General features: G+C 36.9%; 1 long non-coding RNA gene across 14 annotated transcripts; it reads left to right on the top strand.

Annotated features, from left to right (window-relative positions):
* The first annotated feature begins 8,395 nt into the window (after nt 1–8,395).
* Nucleotides 8,396–14,238, top strand: LOC110885809. Of its 14 annotated transcripts, none has more exons than XR_004865413.1 (8): nt 8,396–8,703; nt 8,903–8,987; nt 9,054–9,294; nt 9,409–9,614; nt 10,039–10,160; nt 10,232–12,125; nt 12,240–13,664; nt 13,946–14,238. It is a non-coding gene; the product is annotated as an uncharacterized LOC110885809 (long non-coding RNA). The 14 variants fall into 14 exon arrangements; XR_004865414.1 differs by having other exon boundaries at nt 10,039–11,871; nt 11,982–12,125; XR_004865418.1 differs by having other exon boundaries at nt 10,039–11,901; nt 11,982–12,125.
* The last annotated feature ends 3,657 nt before the right edge of the window (nt 14,239–17,895 follow it).

Here is a 17,895-nt window from a genome sequence, read left to right as displayed (position 1 = left end):
ATAGATACATGTGCAGGCAATCCATGTCGAGTATCTCCCTGAATGGTAAGTGGTTCTCCAGACGGAGTTTTAATCACCACTTGTTTCTGGTTGCACACGATTTGGGCTTGGTTATGCGATAACCAATCCATACCCAACACTACGTCAAAACCAGCGAGTTTAAAGGGTAATAGGGATAAAGGAAATGAGTGATTCCTAATGGATATAACATATCCATGTAAAACAGTTGAGACTGTTCCCATAGTCCCATCAGCTAGTTCTACTTCGTATTTCACATTCAAGGTTTTAACAGGCAATTTTAAAAACTCACAGAACTTATCATCCACAAAGGATTTATCTGCTCCAGAATCAAACAAGACTCTTGCGAATACATCATTGATAAGAAACGTACCGATTATGACGTTGTCGTTCTGGATAGCCTCTTGAACATTCATCTGAAAGACCCTCGCATTGGTCTTTTTCCCTTCTTCAGCCTTCTTCACTATCTTCGGGCAGTTAGTCTTGATGTGCCCTTTCTCGTTGCAACTATAGCAAGTTGCATCCTTGAGTTTCTTGCACTAAAGAGTCCTATGCTCAGAGGACTTGCATATCCCACATGCCTTCGGCTGGGATTTCTTTTCATACCTGCACCTTCCGAAATGGTGCTTCTGATAAACCTTGCACAAGGGCTTATCGCCCGACTGTCGGTCATTCTTCTTGTTCTCTGACCCCTTCTTGTGGTCACGATTCCCCCGGTGCTTCTTGTTAGACCTACGTGAATCATCATCTTCACGTTTCCTCTTCTCACTATCAGCATTTCTCAACGATCTCTACCTCACTGCATCCAGTGTGAGAGACAGAGATATATCTGCCACGGATCTGAAGGTAGCAGGCCTAGAAGCCTTCACGCTAGCTTTTATCTCTAGGGCCAAACCCCCAATGAAGCGCGCGATCCGCTTGGGTTCCGGTGTAACAAGGTACGGAACCAATCTCGACAGAGTGTTGAAAGTCGTGAGATAAGTCTGGCAATCCAGGTTCTTCATGACCAACGATAGGAAATCAGATTCTATCTTCTCAACCTCGTGCTGAGGGCAGTAGTTTTCTTTAATGAGAGCAATAAATTCCTCCCATGTCATGCTATACAAAACAGCCTTCCCAGAGGCTTGAACCAAAGATCTCCACCATGCTAGGGCTTCACCCTTAAACGACTGGGATACAAACTTCACCACATCTCTCTCAGCACAACCACTTATGTCCACAACTGTGTCCATTCCTGTCATGCAATCCACCGCACCCTTTTCCCCAGTAAAATCTCTGGGCTTGCAGGAGACAAAGTACTTATACATGCAACCCCTGGCGCGAGGTGCATCATCGACCACTTTCTTCTTAGGATGGACACTATTCTCATTTGATGAGTGTCGATCGTCATCCTTCTTAGGCTTAGACGGGGTCGAGGGTGGTTTGCTGTGAGATTTAGAATGGGTTCTTGGCTTTGAGTGTGGTGTAGATAGGGTTCTGCTTCGAGACTCGGTGTATTCTTCGTACTGATGATCTAAGGCCGTCTTCACAGCGTTGTCTACCAAAGCTTTCAATTCAGCGCCCGTTATATGAATTTGGGCGTTATCATTGTCATCCTCTTTTGAATGACTATTAACTTCATTTGGGTCAGCCATCGAGATCTTGATCTGCTACAAAGAATATGACATAATTTTATTTAGGAGTTTATTATGGAATTGTCTTTTATGGCAATTCATTAACCATGGTAAGCATAGACCATATTTGGTTAATTTGTTACTCACTTTTATTTAGGATTTGAACATAACTTATCCTAATTACAAATATTATTGTTAGTGGCACAAAAGCCTAGTCACAAGGACGTTTTATATATTATTAGCCAGGATTTCAGAGAATCAAGGCATGAAGGTTTGAACCATAGTTCTTTTACCTTTTCTGACAGGGAGTCATAGACTACAACTGTCTTTTGTCTTATATGACAATAAGTATGACCCGTAGGCATTACATCACTAATGGATGGTTTAACCCATGATTTATAAATCATTAATTTAGGTTTTGGAATCCTTTGCAAGATTCTTATAAGAATGACGCTTGTGATTATAACGAATCACATCTGTCAAGAATGTTAACATGCTTACAGTGGTTAACAGGAATCTGAACCTTTTACTTAGGTCTCGCCATCTTGGCCGGGTCTTATAACGACACCAGGCTAGGTCTCACCATTAAGATTCTTTATTTAGGCAGACTTATTTAAAAGGAATGATTTTTAATTTATTTCATATAATACTGTATATAATGACAAAAATGAAATTTATAAGCTTAACATTCCATTAATCATAATAATGATTACACATTGCCCTAAACGGGACTTTTAATAGACAAATACCTACGCAGAGGTTTACAGAAAACAAGTCCACGCAGGGACCAAATACAAGGATAGATGTCCGCACAGGGACAAAAAGCTAAGTCCACGCAGGGACTGAAAGGCAATTGTCCACGCAGGGTCTAAACATAATAAATGTCCTCGCAGGGACTAAAACAAATAGATGTCCACACAGGGACTTGATTAAAATAGGAAATACAATAGTAGATCTAGAGACTAATGATCTCGCTTCTTCTTTCCCTTTAATAGGTTTGCTAGGCCTTTAAGGAATCCACGATTGTTCTTACGTTTTTGCTCAAAGTCTCGTTCCACACGATTCAAACGGTGGAGGATTTCTTCCTGTTCTAGTGGGGAAAAACGTGGCTGCTGTGTTACTTGCTGAGCCAGAGTTCTAGTAGGAGCTGGATACCCATGAGCTGCGTATCCTAATCCCCAAGGATCCCCATAAGGTCTGTCGGGATGGAGGGTGTTGTAATTGGCCGCTACCACGTATGGGTCGGCATCCGCATAATTATAGTTGTAGTGCGTGTGAGTCGGCTGCTCAAACAGGTTGTACGCGGTGGAACCGGCGTACGCAGGTATCGGGTTATCATACCCAAATGGTGGCGGAGGTGGTGCAACTGGTGCAGAATTCACCTCTGCAGGGTGGTTCGAAGGTTCACCCAATTGTGGTTCTTCAGGCACTGGCGGAAAGTGACTTGCACTCGAGTGGCGAGGGGTGCTAAAGGGGAATTCCCCTCCTCGGGTGGACATCCACGCGCCTGATCTCCTACGCCTTGGCGGATCTGGAGGTGCCTGCTGAACTGGTGGCGGTGGTGGCGGTGGCGTAACTGCTACGAATCGCGAATCCTCGGAGGGATCCTGCTGCTACTGCTCATGAGGCGAGAAGTGGTGAGAAGCTGTGAAGTACCAATCACAATGGTTAAACCTCGCCTGATAACTGTCGGGTCCTTGATAGGGTGTTCCATGAAAGGATGACCAATCAGAGATCTCGATAGGATGATTGGGAGTACCTCGTGCAGGTTCTATGGGATCCGTGTCCTCGTCCATATCTACCGCATTATCTTCGGAGAAACAGTCTTCAGGTCCTAGCGGATTAAAACCTACTGGTTCCTGTACATAGTCTGCCGGGTTGAACCGGCCTTGGAAGAAAGGAGTAGGATCGCCATAGGAACGGTGCGATGCAGATCGCTGGAGAGGTATAAACGAAGGTTGAGGGTTACTGGGCTCGTTCTCCGAATTTGGTCCAAAAGAGTGACGGTATGAAGGTGTCGAACTGTGTGAGGTAGACCGTCTTGCAGGCTCAAAGAGGTTTCTTCTACGTCTCTGAGGTTCTTCACTCCTCGTGCTGGAAGGAGCTCGCATGTTCGAAGGTCCGGCCTCGTGATCATTATGAGTAGTTATCGGCCCTTTGCCTCTTCCTCCTCTTCTAATTGCTGGTGGCATAATTCCTGCTTAACAGATCTTTAAATCACAATAAACAATAAAAGACAAAATAGAATTACAATTCGAATTTGTCCTATGTTCTTGTCTAGACTCAAGTATGTGCAATTGTGTCATTGAGATTAAACACATAAGGATAGTGTTTAATTCACTCAACGTTGGCTCTGATACCAACCTGTCACACCCCGATTTCCACGTATTTCACCGGTGGGCCCGGTGGGGGATTACCGTGACGTAGTTGGCAACAATATAGTTAAACCACACAATATTTAAATGCACAGCGGAAGCATAAAGATAGATATATTCCAACCATTAAATGTAATATCCAAGTATCACAAATAGTTGAATATAATCCACAGGGGATCAAAATAAAATATAAATATTGTTCAACAGATATGGCATCCCAAGCTTCCGAGACTCTAACGATGCTTAAGGAGTGGCCAGCCTATTTCGTACAGAACCTGCATTTAATCTTTTGGGGAAAATACGTCAGTTTACACTGGTAAATACATTCAACCGACACTTTTGTAAAATGTTTAATGAAATTGATTTGAATGCACAAGGCACAAACTCTTTATAACTTGGGATAATTTATCAATTAAATCTTGTAAAAGAATTACATGTTCACTATGCGTTCGGTCGCCTGGGTCATGCCGGGTTTAAGGTTAATAGACACGCCACAAAGCATAAAGCCGTGGCGGGAAAACCAACGGTTATACCTTTATAATTATAGACACCTTGTCGGGTGTACGCCTACACCCGCGTGTCGAGGTCGTGGCCATTTCGTAAAATGATGCCAAGGATATCCGGGACATGGTCATTAAGCTCCCAAAGGCGTAAAGACAACAAAACCAATTTTTAAACGGGTCACATTGATAATACCCAACTACTAATGAGTTGGGGTCAATTGCCCGACCAAGCGGCATTTTAAATACCGTAACCCAAGCCCGTATAACGGAAAATAAGTTAAAAGTATTTACCTGAGCAACTATTAAGCCTCAATCAAACAAATGCAAGTATCTACTGGTCTCCTATTCTGGAACGAAGGTTTATAACAACCTATTAGAATCCTAACGGGTCTTTAATTTAGCCTTAGCTTAGACCGGCTAGTTTCAAAGGATAATTACGGTTTAATCACGTGAAAAGGCGAAAACCGGGAATGGAATGTGGTTTGGGCCCCAACAAGTTTGAAGACTTGTTTTATATGGGTATAATAACCACACTCTGGAGTTTTAAGTATAAACGATAAGGTTTGACCCGTTTCGGCTAGTTTATGTGAACTAGTTACATAAACCGAACCGTGCGCGTAAAAGGCGTAACGGGGAACCGTAAGAGTCCTACACAGGTTTCCTAAGTTAACATTCTCTAAAGAGATTGTGGTATCAGTAGGATACCTTCCATAATGCCCGTAACGAAGTTTAAATCCAATATACGCCCCATAGGGGTATTTTGGTCATTTTAAAGATTATAAAAGGGATTTCTGAGTTCTACAGGAAATCTGAGTTTTCCGAACAGTTTATAAAGTTCGAAATACTTTATTTATTATTTAAAATCAGTAGCAACTAGAATCGGGTCAAAAGACCATGTAGAACTCAAGTTATGTTCGAAAAGGGTATATTCGGTATTCACCGAACCGATGCCATAACCGCAGGTTCTGAGCAGGTTAAAAATTATTAAAAATCTTTAAAAATCCCAAAATATTATTTTATATCAGTGTGTAAAAGGTTTGGTGTCGAAATTTGGGTTTAGATAGGTTTTACGCTAAATGCGCCGTTTAATTACTAAAGTTTCCGTAATTGCGCTATTTAGCATAACTCCTATTCTTGACCTCGGATTGATGTGAAATCTTAGGGACATGCTTAGAAATCAGTAACTAGGGTTATGGTCCTTTCACATGTCCAAAATTCTCGTTTTAAAGTGAAAAGGGCGTTACGGTCAACTTTTAAGCTTTTAACGGAAATGTGTTAAAGACTCGGACAAACAATGAACCGGTCACAGAGGGTTATACCATCATGTAACCTGGTCCTAAGAGAGTCCTAAGGCATATCTAAATCATCCCATAACGGGTCAGAACTGAAGTCAAAGCAAAAGTCAAAGTTTTGCGACTTTCGGTTCCGAACCGGGTCAAAACAGTAAATGGTCGGATCAAACAAGCTTAGACTAGTTAATATACTTATTATCATGTTATATGAGTGTTAAAACAGGTTACACACCATCTACATTACTGATTATGCATAAAATCGCAATTTAGCATTCTGTTGACTTTTTCTAAGCAAGTTTGACTCGACATTCGTATTAGTTAGAGTGGGAATCAGAGGGTGCCCTTTTTGGGGTTTAATGCCCACATGATTACCAACATGTAACTACCTTTGATTCGGCAAATCACTGGACCATTTGTGATTTATCATAAAGTCAATCGTTAATTACGACGAATTGACTTTTGGGCTAAAACTAAGCAAAACTTAACCAAGAAAGGGTGGAGCATACTTACAAGAGTCCTATGCACGACCAGGGATGAGCAAAGAAGGAACTTGAGCTCCAGAAATGATCAGAAGAGTTGATTGAAGGTGTGAAGAACTTGTGGTTACAAGGTGGCCTTTTATAGTGTTCATTAGCCTTTAGATCCTTGACAACAAGTGCTATAAGTGCTCTTGGATCATCAACATGTGTCCCTGAGTGCTAGGGGACGTTTAGGGGGCGCCCATGCTCTCATAATGGCATTCTAAGTCGGTTAAAACAGCAAACAGTGAACCTGTCCGCATTTTCTGCATCTGGCGTAATGACGCGGCCCGCGTTAGAGATACATCAACTCTTACGCGGGTCGCCTGAATCCTAATGTCAGAGCCCGCATCTACACTGCCCGCGCGGCCCACGTAAGCTCCTTAGTTTCTTCGACGCGGCCCGCCTGAGGCCTGTTTTTTCAAGATTTTCAAATCTTTTGTAATTATTGCCCGGACCTTTCGGTTTCGAAGGGGTAACTTTGCGTTTTAGGGCCTCGTTTATTTACGAATAAGGGCCTCGGAACTTTTACCCAACTTATTAACCCTTGGTTAATTTATTATTACCCGAAATGCCTTACTTTCAAAGTTTGACGCTTTTAACCCTTATTAACGAATTCGATCATAACTTTCTCGTTTTGAATCGGAACTTCGCGAAATTTATATCGCGCATTCTAGTGAGTATAAGTTACCATTACAAAGCCTCGGGTATGCCCAAAGGTCACTCAGAGGTATAACTTAAACATGTTGACACATTTGGCCCCTGTAGTTTGCAATTCCTCACTTTCTTCCACAATTCGTTCCGTACGATCCATGATTCATTCGTTTGAAGGTACGAGCATCATTTAGGGTTACTGTACAGTATATTTATCCCTTGTTGACATTTTTAACCCTCGAATTTACATACTTTCAATGTTTGTCAACTTTGGTCCTTTATTTAGTATTTAATGCCACGTGTAAACTTATGACACGTGTCAATACATCATTGAACGCAAAATTTCGAGGTGTTACAATTTAGAACCGATTTCTCGGTATTCGAGCCGCTACCGCCATCGCTTCCAACCATATTTTTCTTTCGTCGACTATACGTAAGATTAAACAAACCCGGTGTAACTGGTTCGATTTCTTCCAGTCTACACGTTTAATTCCCGAGTTTCAATACGAACGCAAACCCGAAAAATAAAGCAAAGCTATATTTGTCTCGAACTTAAAAAAAATCCAAAACAAAAAAAAAACTTTTGTTTGTTTACTGTTCTCGAAAAATCAAAACACAACAGTATCAAACAATGTATAGGTAATTGGACTTTTAAGTCAATTACACAAAAGTCAATTACGTAACCTTTTAAAAAATTGAACCCAATTAAAAGCTTATCGGTCCTTCAATAAATCTGATCCAATTTCAAAAAGATAATTGGTTTCACAACTAATTCGCTGCACCCCCTTGATTCGTCTGAGAGTAGAAACAACAGCAGCCTTCGCACGTGCTCTTACCAATTCCACACTGTTCTGAACCTTCGCAGCAAATCAGTTCTCTTCAGCAGATCCGATTCTCTCTAACCGGCTACGAACTCAGTTCCGATCTAATGCGCAGGACAATCAGCAACTATAAAGCTGCTTCCAACCCGCTTGTGATCGGTGAACGACAGGACAATCAGCAGTTATAAGTAACTGCTTCCAACCTGCCGCTTTCGAGTTTCGCGTCGCCGGAGAGTCACCTTCGATTCTAGATCTCGATCGCAGGTAACAGTTCTTCCCAGGTCGCTCTGATACCAATTCAAGATGAATCGGTATTAAACGGAAATTGAAATCGGAAATTCCAAATATTTGGCTAACACCCAAACGTTTATTATTATTCAAGAAACTGACTCAAAACTTGAATTACAATCACTAATACCCATAGTATGGTATTTATAATCTAAACACTCCTATTAGACTATAGCTAGGATTTCTAATAAACCTATTATATTGGACATGATAATTATCACTAAATAATTAAACCTAAACACGTTTAAATATCTACTACTTCTAATAAAACAAAATAATTTTAGGCCACTTGTCATATGCTTAAACCACTACTTGCCACCTGTCATCCTCTTACTCCATCGTTAGAAAATTTGAGCGCTAAAAACACAAAACCTATGCGGCTATGCCTTCGCTCTTTTCCTTCACACTTTCACACGTCTTCATATCACAAACCCTAATGATGATGTCTCCCTCTCAAGCATCCATGGCCGCCTTCGTATCTACCGCATCTGTGGCCATCTTCTTTGTACCTGCGACCACCACAAGACCTCTGTCTTTTCATCTCACGATCCGGTTGTAGAAACCCTAAGAGGGGCCTGTAATAACCCTTTCCCCTTCGTCTGTCGTCTGTTTTCTTTGTCGGTGAGTTGTTCAACTGGTATTTTTTTCCATCAATCTTATTGTGTAATTGAGCAGCATATTTTTTTAATTGATTAGCATTTGTATATGTTGCAAGTATATTTAGGTTTTATTCATGTTTTTGTTGAATTGTTGATTCGATTTTGGGTTTTTTTTATGAATCAGAAACCCTATTTTTACCGATTGTTTATTCTTCGTGTAGACCAGGACATATGCGTTAGTGGTTCTGAAGCTGGTTCGTTCTTTCAAGCTGCTCCGAAGGCATTATCTTTGACAAGTGATATAAGGTTTTTTTCCTTATTTTTAAGCCTGCCATGTGTTGGTACTTACTGATTGTATTCAATCCCACGCAGTTGCATCATAATCTCGCCGATTATTGAGAGAGTTGATAGGGTGAACAGAGGAAAATGAAAGCGAAGAAGAAGCCAGCAACAAAAAAAGAGAGGCAAACATGTTACACAGTTGAGCAGCAGCGAAGATGCAATCAACTCATCCCCACTGGTCACTACTCCCAGCTGCCACTACTGGTCTACCTGGCTGCAGTGTGGCTACTGCAGTTGCGACCAGCCGGATGCTTACTGACCACTACAACAGGTTAGTTTTTCTTCCTCTCCCAACTAGAAATTTTTTATTTTAGTTCAGTTTAGATGTGATTATGTGAAACTGATGTTAAATGAAACTTGATTTTTATTCGACTTTATCAAACAGGTGACTTTTGATGTTGAATGAAACTTGAAGTACAGTGATTAAAACTTGAATTTTAATAGTTTAATTGGTCATTTAAACTTGATTGAATTTTGGGGATTACAATTTGGAATAATCTTCTTCCTGTATCTGGACTTGCTTCAAGGTAGAAGCTTCAAGTTCACAAACACTTAAAACGCCTCAACAAGTCCACTGTCAAATCCATTGAGGTATTGTAGTTATTGGTTATTTGTGGTGTTTTTTTTCCTAATCAATCGGTTACTATTATTATGTGATTTTTGAAACGTCTAATTTTTGTTGTTTTATGCTATAAAATGATAGGTTCTTGCTATAAACTTTAATGTAGGAGTGGGTCTCATTGTAGGGATTAGTTGAAACTGCATAAATGAAGACATAGGGTGTAATATCCTTTTGATATGAAACGTTCAACAAAGATAGTGTTTTCATGTGATATAATGTATTTATTAATATTTTGAATATTTATATAGTTATGAAGCATATATATAACTGATATCATTGTTCAACATGTGACCGATGAGTTGCAATTCAGATTCTTTTAAGAATTATGTAAACGAATATGATCAAGTATGTTTTATTTGTCTTATATTTGATAAGCATTTTTTACTTTTAAAGGTGTAAAGTGATGTTTCTGTGGACTTGACAAGAGAGCCTTTAATCGCGCCATCCTAGCTATTCTCTACGAAAAACTGATCTTCCTTCAGTTGATCTCCTAAAAGTGTTACAGGTGGCACCAGGTTAGGAATCCTACTTTCATATGTGTTCTTCTTTTGTCATGTTGTTTATTAACACAAAATTGAATTTATAGGGTTCGTATGTGGGGTAATCGTCGAGGATGTTTCGAATAGAGCCATGGAATATCCATGAAACTGACTTTACCACTAGATTACTCCCAGTCCGTGAATAAACTTCTGACTATCTTGACTGAAATGCGATTCATATTTCAGATTTGGGCATGTATACTCGATTTTGTTGATTCGTATTTTATTTGCTTTTTCTCTGATCTGCAATCTAGGTTAGTAGACGTTCTGAGTTCCTATGTTTTATATCTATACGTTGGTTGTATGTACATTTATTGGGTTTCATATTCTTTACTTTGTTTAAAATTGAATGGTTTGAAGACGCATGCCAAGTGTTTGATGAAATGCTTCAATAAAACTGACTTTTATTACCCATGTTTTTTTACAATATAAGTGGATGTTTAGTTATTCAGTACTTGAAACTATTTATTTTTTTCAATTATGGTCAATGACTGAATGTTTAGTTGTTCAGTACTTTGTTCCCTAGGTGACGATTTAGGGTTTATTTGTGTATTTGGTTACTTACTGTGTGTATATTTATGTGTGTGTGTGTGTGTGAGTGTAAAAGGAGCCTAACCAATACTCACATCTTGTACATTTGAGAGATAGAGAGATCCAAAGCTGGTTGCGAGATAAGTAGAAGCTACAAAGGAGCCTAACCAATACCATTTGTGCCTGGTTTAGAAAGTAAGATCTGACACTAATGTGAAAAGTGAAATTTGGAATGAAAATAGTTAAATCTGCATCTGATCTAGCACATTTGGTTCTAAAAAGCAAATGAAAGTTATATGGGGTTGATTTGAACCAATTTCCAAACCCAAATGCATCTTCTAAACAATAAAGATTACTAAATAGGTAGACATAAAAAAACTACAGGTGGCAAACATGGGCAGATTTGATCACCAATCAAATCGGGTAACTATTGGTTTCGGTCCTGTCATCCCGTTTCCTTTTTAAGTATTTTTTGTTTTACCAACCTGACCTTTTATTTAAAAGACCAAATCAAATCATTCACAAGAAAATGGATCAAAAGTGCCAATTCCATTCCTAATGTTGATTTGTTTACCAAGTGAACTTCTTTATTAATTTCAAAGTAAAAGTTTATTACCCAGCTTAAATTTCCTTAGAAAGGCCTTAGTTTTTTTCCTCTCAAAGTCTATGGAATTTTCTTTAAGATTGTCTTTTCTTGATGAACTGAATCTGTATCCGTTACCAAGAAATTAAATTCAAGGCCATGAGTATGGATTTTTAGTTATATAAATCTGATTTGGAGTTTTTAGTTGTTTGGGTCTGCATACCCGTCAACACTCCCATGTTTCTTATTCCAAAGCAGAAGTGACCTGATCTAAACCAAAGTGCTTGCTGAAACAACTGTTGAAAAAAAGTGTGTTGGTTCATATGCACATGATACACTATGATTGACATCACAAGTGACTATCAGAATTGATTTTGTTTGACTTATACTCATAATTTTTTTTGTGCTTTTTATGTGCAAGTCAAATGGGCGGTTTGCACTTCTCAAAATTATGCAAACATGACTCACTTTTGGAACCTAGCACTTTGAACTCAATGTCTTTATATTTCGGCTTATTCGGTTTAGTCTTTCATGGAGGACAACATTGGCAGGAGGTTGCAACTGTGTGACAGTGTGAGTTACATTCAGCACCAAATCCCATCAGTAATTCCTTCATAGAAGAGGTCCCTGATATAAATTTACAAAATGCACCTTGACTCTGTTTTGACTATTTTTTTTTATAGATCGCTAATATTTTTTTTCATTAACACCTACGGTTAATGTGTGGAGCTGTGGTATATTACATATTTTGTTTTACGGGGTGGCCTGTACAAGTTTGCCTTGAAGGAGAGAACAAGAAAAATTGATCAAAATATTTTCGTCATAAGGTAATCTTTTTATCAACATTTTGTTAGAAGCTTCTTTTTTCAATCTCAAGATATTTAAAAATATCATTTATGTCGGAGTAGAACTTATGGATCAATATTTTGGGTAATTTGCAGGTTTGAGATGCAAGTAGGGAACGATTATTATTCTACACCGGTAAATTCATATATTTAAAACTTAATGACGATTTTTAGGTCAAACCGTAACCAAACCATTAGTAGCGGTTTTTGCACATCGAAAATCGAAGTTAAGCTATTATTCAAAATAATGAAGATATAAGCAAAAGAACACCAGGTTTAGTTACAAGTTTAACATGATGCATGTTAAAAAAGATCACCCAGATACATGTTAAACAAAAGAAAGAACAAAAAGAACACAAATTAAGAAAATGCATGTATAACCAGGTGGGAGTTTGAAACTTATAGATTAACCAATTTATTTTTGGCTCCTAATTGCAAGATTTCCAATTATCATAGTGGGCTCAGGCAAAAATAAAGAAGCCCAGTTTATCTAAATCGTATATGTAAAATTAAAAATAATTATACATATCGAATATATAAAAAACCAATTTATGTTAAAATTTGCAAACCAAACCGTTCATTATGGTATATCTCTGAAGCCAACCGACCGTAACCAAAAGAAATCAAGAAAAACTGGCCATGACGCCAAAACCGATGAACGGTTTGGGCGGTTTCACGGTTTTAAACCAAGGCGTGAACACTCCTAATATGATTTGTTCACTCTTTAGTTTGGAATTCTTCATTAATATTCCTGCTCTATTTACTTAGATACGGAGTTTCACTATGAAATATGCATGTTGTCAAGTAGGGATGAGAACCGGTACCGGTACTAAATTCCCCATAGCGAATTATTTGGATACCCACTTATTGGCGTTTTCAATACCGGTATTCTTGGTTCGGTATAGTACTGATATTTTATCGAATTTTACCTCCTTCAAATACTGGTATGACACTGTACTGGTACCCATATTTGGCGATTTTCTTTAACGGTACTAATACTGAGCTCATCCCTACTGTCAACATGAAATAATCGCTTAAACATATCAAAAAGTTTGTTGAAATTGAACGAATGAAGAAAAGTAGGAAGTTGCTTCAAGTGTATGATTAATCCAATTTTATTATATAGATTTTTTTGTTTTAGTACATAAAAGGTTAGATGGTATTCCAATACCAATTAAAAACTATAATATCTTCTCAAGAACAAAAATTTCCATTCGTGTGTTATGAGCATTTATTTTTCTTTAAAAAAATGTAACAGTTAGTGAGCTTGCAATTTCATATTGATAGGATCATGTACACAAATGAGCCGAAAGGATGAATTTTATGATGTTGTCTTTGTCTAGCAAATGTTTTTTAACATTAGATGTTATGTCTAATCCACATCTACACCCAATGTGTTTTTATATATTACTTTTTGTAGTGTAACTGTAGTTAAATATCACTACAAAGAGTGCCTGAACAATAGCTTTTAGGCCACTTAAGGTCTTTTGGTGTGACTGGGAATTTGACACTCCAACCAAGGTAAGTTTTGTTAAATATTATTTAAATCAAGAAAAAGAAAATTTTTGTTATTGTTCTTTAAAGATGACATGAAATTTTGCTTTAATCAAGTGGACTTTGTTGTTTCTTATGCAAAGTACATAAATTAGTCACTAATATGATATCTATGTGCATAAGATTCAAAATGAAATTTTGTATGGATGAGTCTCATGATAGATGGTATTATATAAAGATGATATTTTTTTGTTTATGGTTATTATATGGGACAGTTTAATTTCATTTATTCATTTATGTTGGTTTAGTGGTGTTTGTGACTTGTGTAGGTGATATTGACCCTTACTAACGGGCTAACTCAAAGTGGAGATATACAATGGTAAATGACAACTTTTGGACTCCATTTAAAGAATGAGTTTTTAGAATTCTACATGCCAATTTGTTTACAAACCCTTTTAGATAAACAAATTATGTGAGATGTTTCCGGGTTTATGGGCATTTGTATTTATAGATTTGTAAATTGTAAATATAACATTAATCATCTTTCATTATTACATGTAATATGTTTATTTCGTTAAATTTAGTATATATTTAACTTTCCCATTATTTGTATGTTACGGAATAGAGAGCTCTGTTTCGTCTTATGTTATAATCTCAACAAATATTAATTATTTTCTCATGCATTTTATTTGTTTACATAAATGGGTGTTTTGCATCTGTTTATTTCTATAGGAGTGAAGTGAGTTTTATTTCCATAAGAGTGAGGCGAGAGTGAGTTTTATTTCCATAAGAGTGAAGCGAGAGTGAGTTTTATTTACATCACTACTATTGGATGGGATCGTATCAAAAAAAGACATGCCAATCAAAGATATCACTTTTTGTATTTGACATTATTTCTTAGTCAAAGTTTGATATGAGAGTTCTCACTTCACAATAAGTTTTGATTCGGCCTCAAGAACAACGTGTTGCATATGTTAAGCAAGAATTTGGGTTCCAGTAATTTAATATTATTTTAATAATCATATAAACGAATATGATCAAGTTTGTTTTCTTTGTCTTATATTTGATAAGTACTTTTAAGTTTGAAAACATTGTTAATGTTTAATTAATACACCTTATTCATCATGCATTATTCATATTTTCAAATATATATAAAGTTGTTTTTAATAAAATTTAAATATCCGAACCCATAGGTACCACGGGTGATAATGGAGAAGTGTCGTGTGAATGTTAACAGAGAAGCTGAGATCCAGGTGATTTGAGGTAAGGTTTGAAAGGTAAAAGGAAAGTGAGTGATGAACAAGACCAATAATGGAGTTGGTGTGTTTATTTTGTAGGAAGATATCCATCAGTGAAAGTTGGATGATCCAGTGAAAGTTGGATGATCCGAACAAAAAAAAAAAAAAAAAAAACCCGATCCACATTCACTCGGATCCCAACAGTGAAATGCATTCAATCTATGGTACATTTTCTTTTGGTTGGTAATGTTTGCCAAAAATGAATGGTTAAATCATATAAAAAAATTCTTTTGTAAATATAAATTTTTTGTATTCATTTTTTTACAAACTAAAGCGAGGTTTTGAGTTGATAATTGGATTGAAGGCGGTCCTCTTTGGCAGAGGTTCCCAGATTTATTTAGGCTTACCCAATACAACTCTGCCTGGATCAGTGACAACCGAGTATTTATGGACAGAGGGAGTATAGTTTGAAGGTAAGTACACGTATATGCATAATTGATACTAAATGAACTTGCTTAATATCTTTCTTTCTTTTTATAATAAATACATACAGAAATCCTTACAAATGCTTCTCTTATGACTTGCCAATACTGGCAGGCAGAGAAGAACGAGCATCAATATAAGTTACCGGTTCTTTTATAGGCACAATATAAGTTAATTTTATTTTTTTATAAAATGGGGATAAAAAAGACTTTAATAATCTAAATGGCGTGTTAGAAAATAAAATAAAACTTTAGTTACTTTATTTCATGTTAGATGATACAAGTGTTTTAATCATGTAATGTACTCTTTTGACCTTATTGGGTTTGTACCGGTTAGGGTCGTGTATTTTCTGTTTAGGACCTGTTTTAACCCTTAGACGTGAAGCCTAAGTTTGGAAAGGTCTAGAACAAAAATGATGATCTATATGGGCTTCAATGTCAGTAGATATTATATGTTTGAGTTAAGCCACCCGCGAAGCTCGCGGGATCTTAGGCTAGTTCTAATAATTATCTACTCCATGGTTCCTTGCCTTGCACGCAAAGGAAACTCTTTTAATTCGAAATTTCCAACAACGCTCAATGTATAGTGGTTTGGGTGGATGTGAACGAATTCATGTTACGTTAGCTCGTCGATGTTCACATAAGTGTCCTTTACGAACAAAATTTGTACGATATCACTTTTACATTGCCTATCTACTTCTTTCTTTCTCTACTAATTAGGAGGAGATTGCATCTGTTTGCGTCTCACGAAGTTCATAGCAATCAACAAAAAAAAATTACAAATATTATTTGTTTGTGTCTTTTGATCTTTGATAGTGAAATATATAAGAAAATAAAAATCGCTTAGAGAAAGCGTTTATGTGGTTTTTAGTATACGAGTTGGATTTGTAGGAAACTTGCGACTTTAGTTTTCTTTTCAAAACCAACCATTGCTCTATGATGAAAACCACCATTTTAAAACATTATTCTTAGTAGAGTAAATTACAAAAATAAGTACAAAATTTATTACAAACTGTGTACTTTGTCTTTAATTTAATAACTACAAAAACCGTACTTGATGTTTGCAAAGCCTTTCATATTATGTCCTTTACCCCTAACACAGTTAGTTTTTATGGTTAAATATAATCAAATGGACCCCACATAAGGGTGTTTTGATCATTTTACCCTAAATACTAAAATAAATAATTCAAAATATATATATAGATGTATTTATAATACCTATACATACACTCACATAAACATCCCTCTCTCTCTCACACACGTAACACACACCAGCTCTCTCTCTCTCTAATTGCCATTGCCACACCGACCACAACCGCCATACACCTCATCGGACCACTGCCACCACCTGCCCACTAGACCACCACCACCACCTACAACCACTATCACACATCACCACCATTACCCCACAACCACCTTAAAGAGGAAGCTCCTGATTTACTCGTCAAAATGAGTACAAAAAGCAGTCTTATGTGATTTTAGAAGTTCTAAAATGCATTTAGAGCGCAATTGATTTTATCAAATCCATAACTTTGATAACAGACTAAAGCAATATAAGTTAGTGGTTGGTTTTGTTGGATATTTTCGTGTAACTTTTAGAAAATAATTTTAATCAATTTGTCAAACAAACTGAACGCAGCGGAAAACATGTATACGAGGTTCGGTTCTAAACCGATTCCACCAGTGATCTTCTTACAGTCAAAATAGGTTATAATAAAATTAAAGAATCGTGACTTCCAAGAAAGACACCTTGGTTCAACGAACGATCTCGCTAGATGATCGTTGACCACGAAATCATATTTGTTCGTTTGAAACGATTTCAAACAAAACCTTTAAACTAAAGAAAAATAAAGTTCAAAAACTTTACTTTACCTTTTGTGTAATAAAAACAAGAAGCGTTCTTCTGTATCCCCTTTTGAAATATACAAAGTGAGAATATAGTTCTTGTTGCGCCAGAGTAATTCTCTTCTTTACCCACTAAGGAAATTAGATTGCTTTTGTTTTTCCTTCTTGAGCCGTCGCAAGCCCCAATGTCATGAGCTCACTCTTGTTTTATGTTAGAGATTAATATATGGAGATCAATTGCAACTCCCTTTGCATATCTCACGAAAGTGATAATCATAGTTAAAATTAAAAGATCTACATATATCTTTTATTTTAAAAACAAATATAAGGAATTGTAACCTAATCACAACTCCTCTATAATTATCTCTATAATTAAAACAATTATCTCTTTTTTTTAATTATCTAAATAACTAACAATATATATAAGATTTATTATAATTAACAAATTAACTATAATATTAATCCGGCTCTCCGTAATTATTCTAAATAATCACCCGTTTCTTTTATTACGCTTATTATTTCGTGATCCGGTGATCGATTAAAACACCGTTAAATGTTCGTTGCCCAAAGTGTAACTCTTTGGGTCGTACCTTGACGGCAACATTAAATTATAATCGACAATTGAACATTATATCCAACAATCTCCCACTTGGTCGATTGGCCGATTAAGTTTCAATGTAGACAATAGTGGGT

Source organism: Helianthus annuus, chromosome 8 (assembly GCF_002127325.2).
Source record: "Helianthus annuus cultivar XRQ/B chromosome 8, HanXRQr2.0-SUNRISE, whole genome shotgun sequence".
NCBI lineage: Eukaryota > Viridiplantae > Streptophyta > Magnoliopsida > Asterales > Asteraceae > Helianthus > Helianthus annuus.
This window is presented reverse-complemented; position numbering and strand designations above follow the sequence as displayed.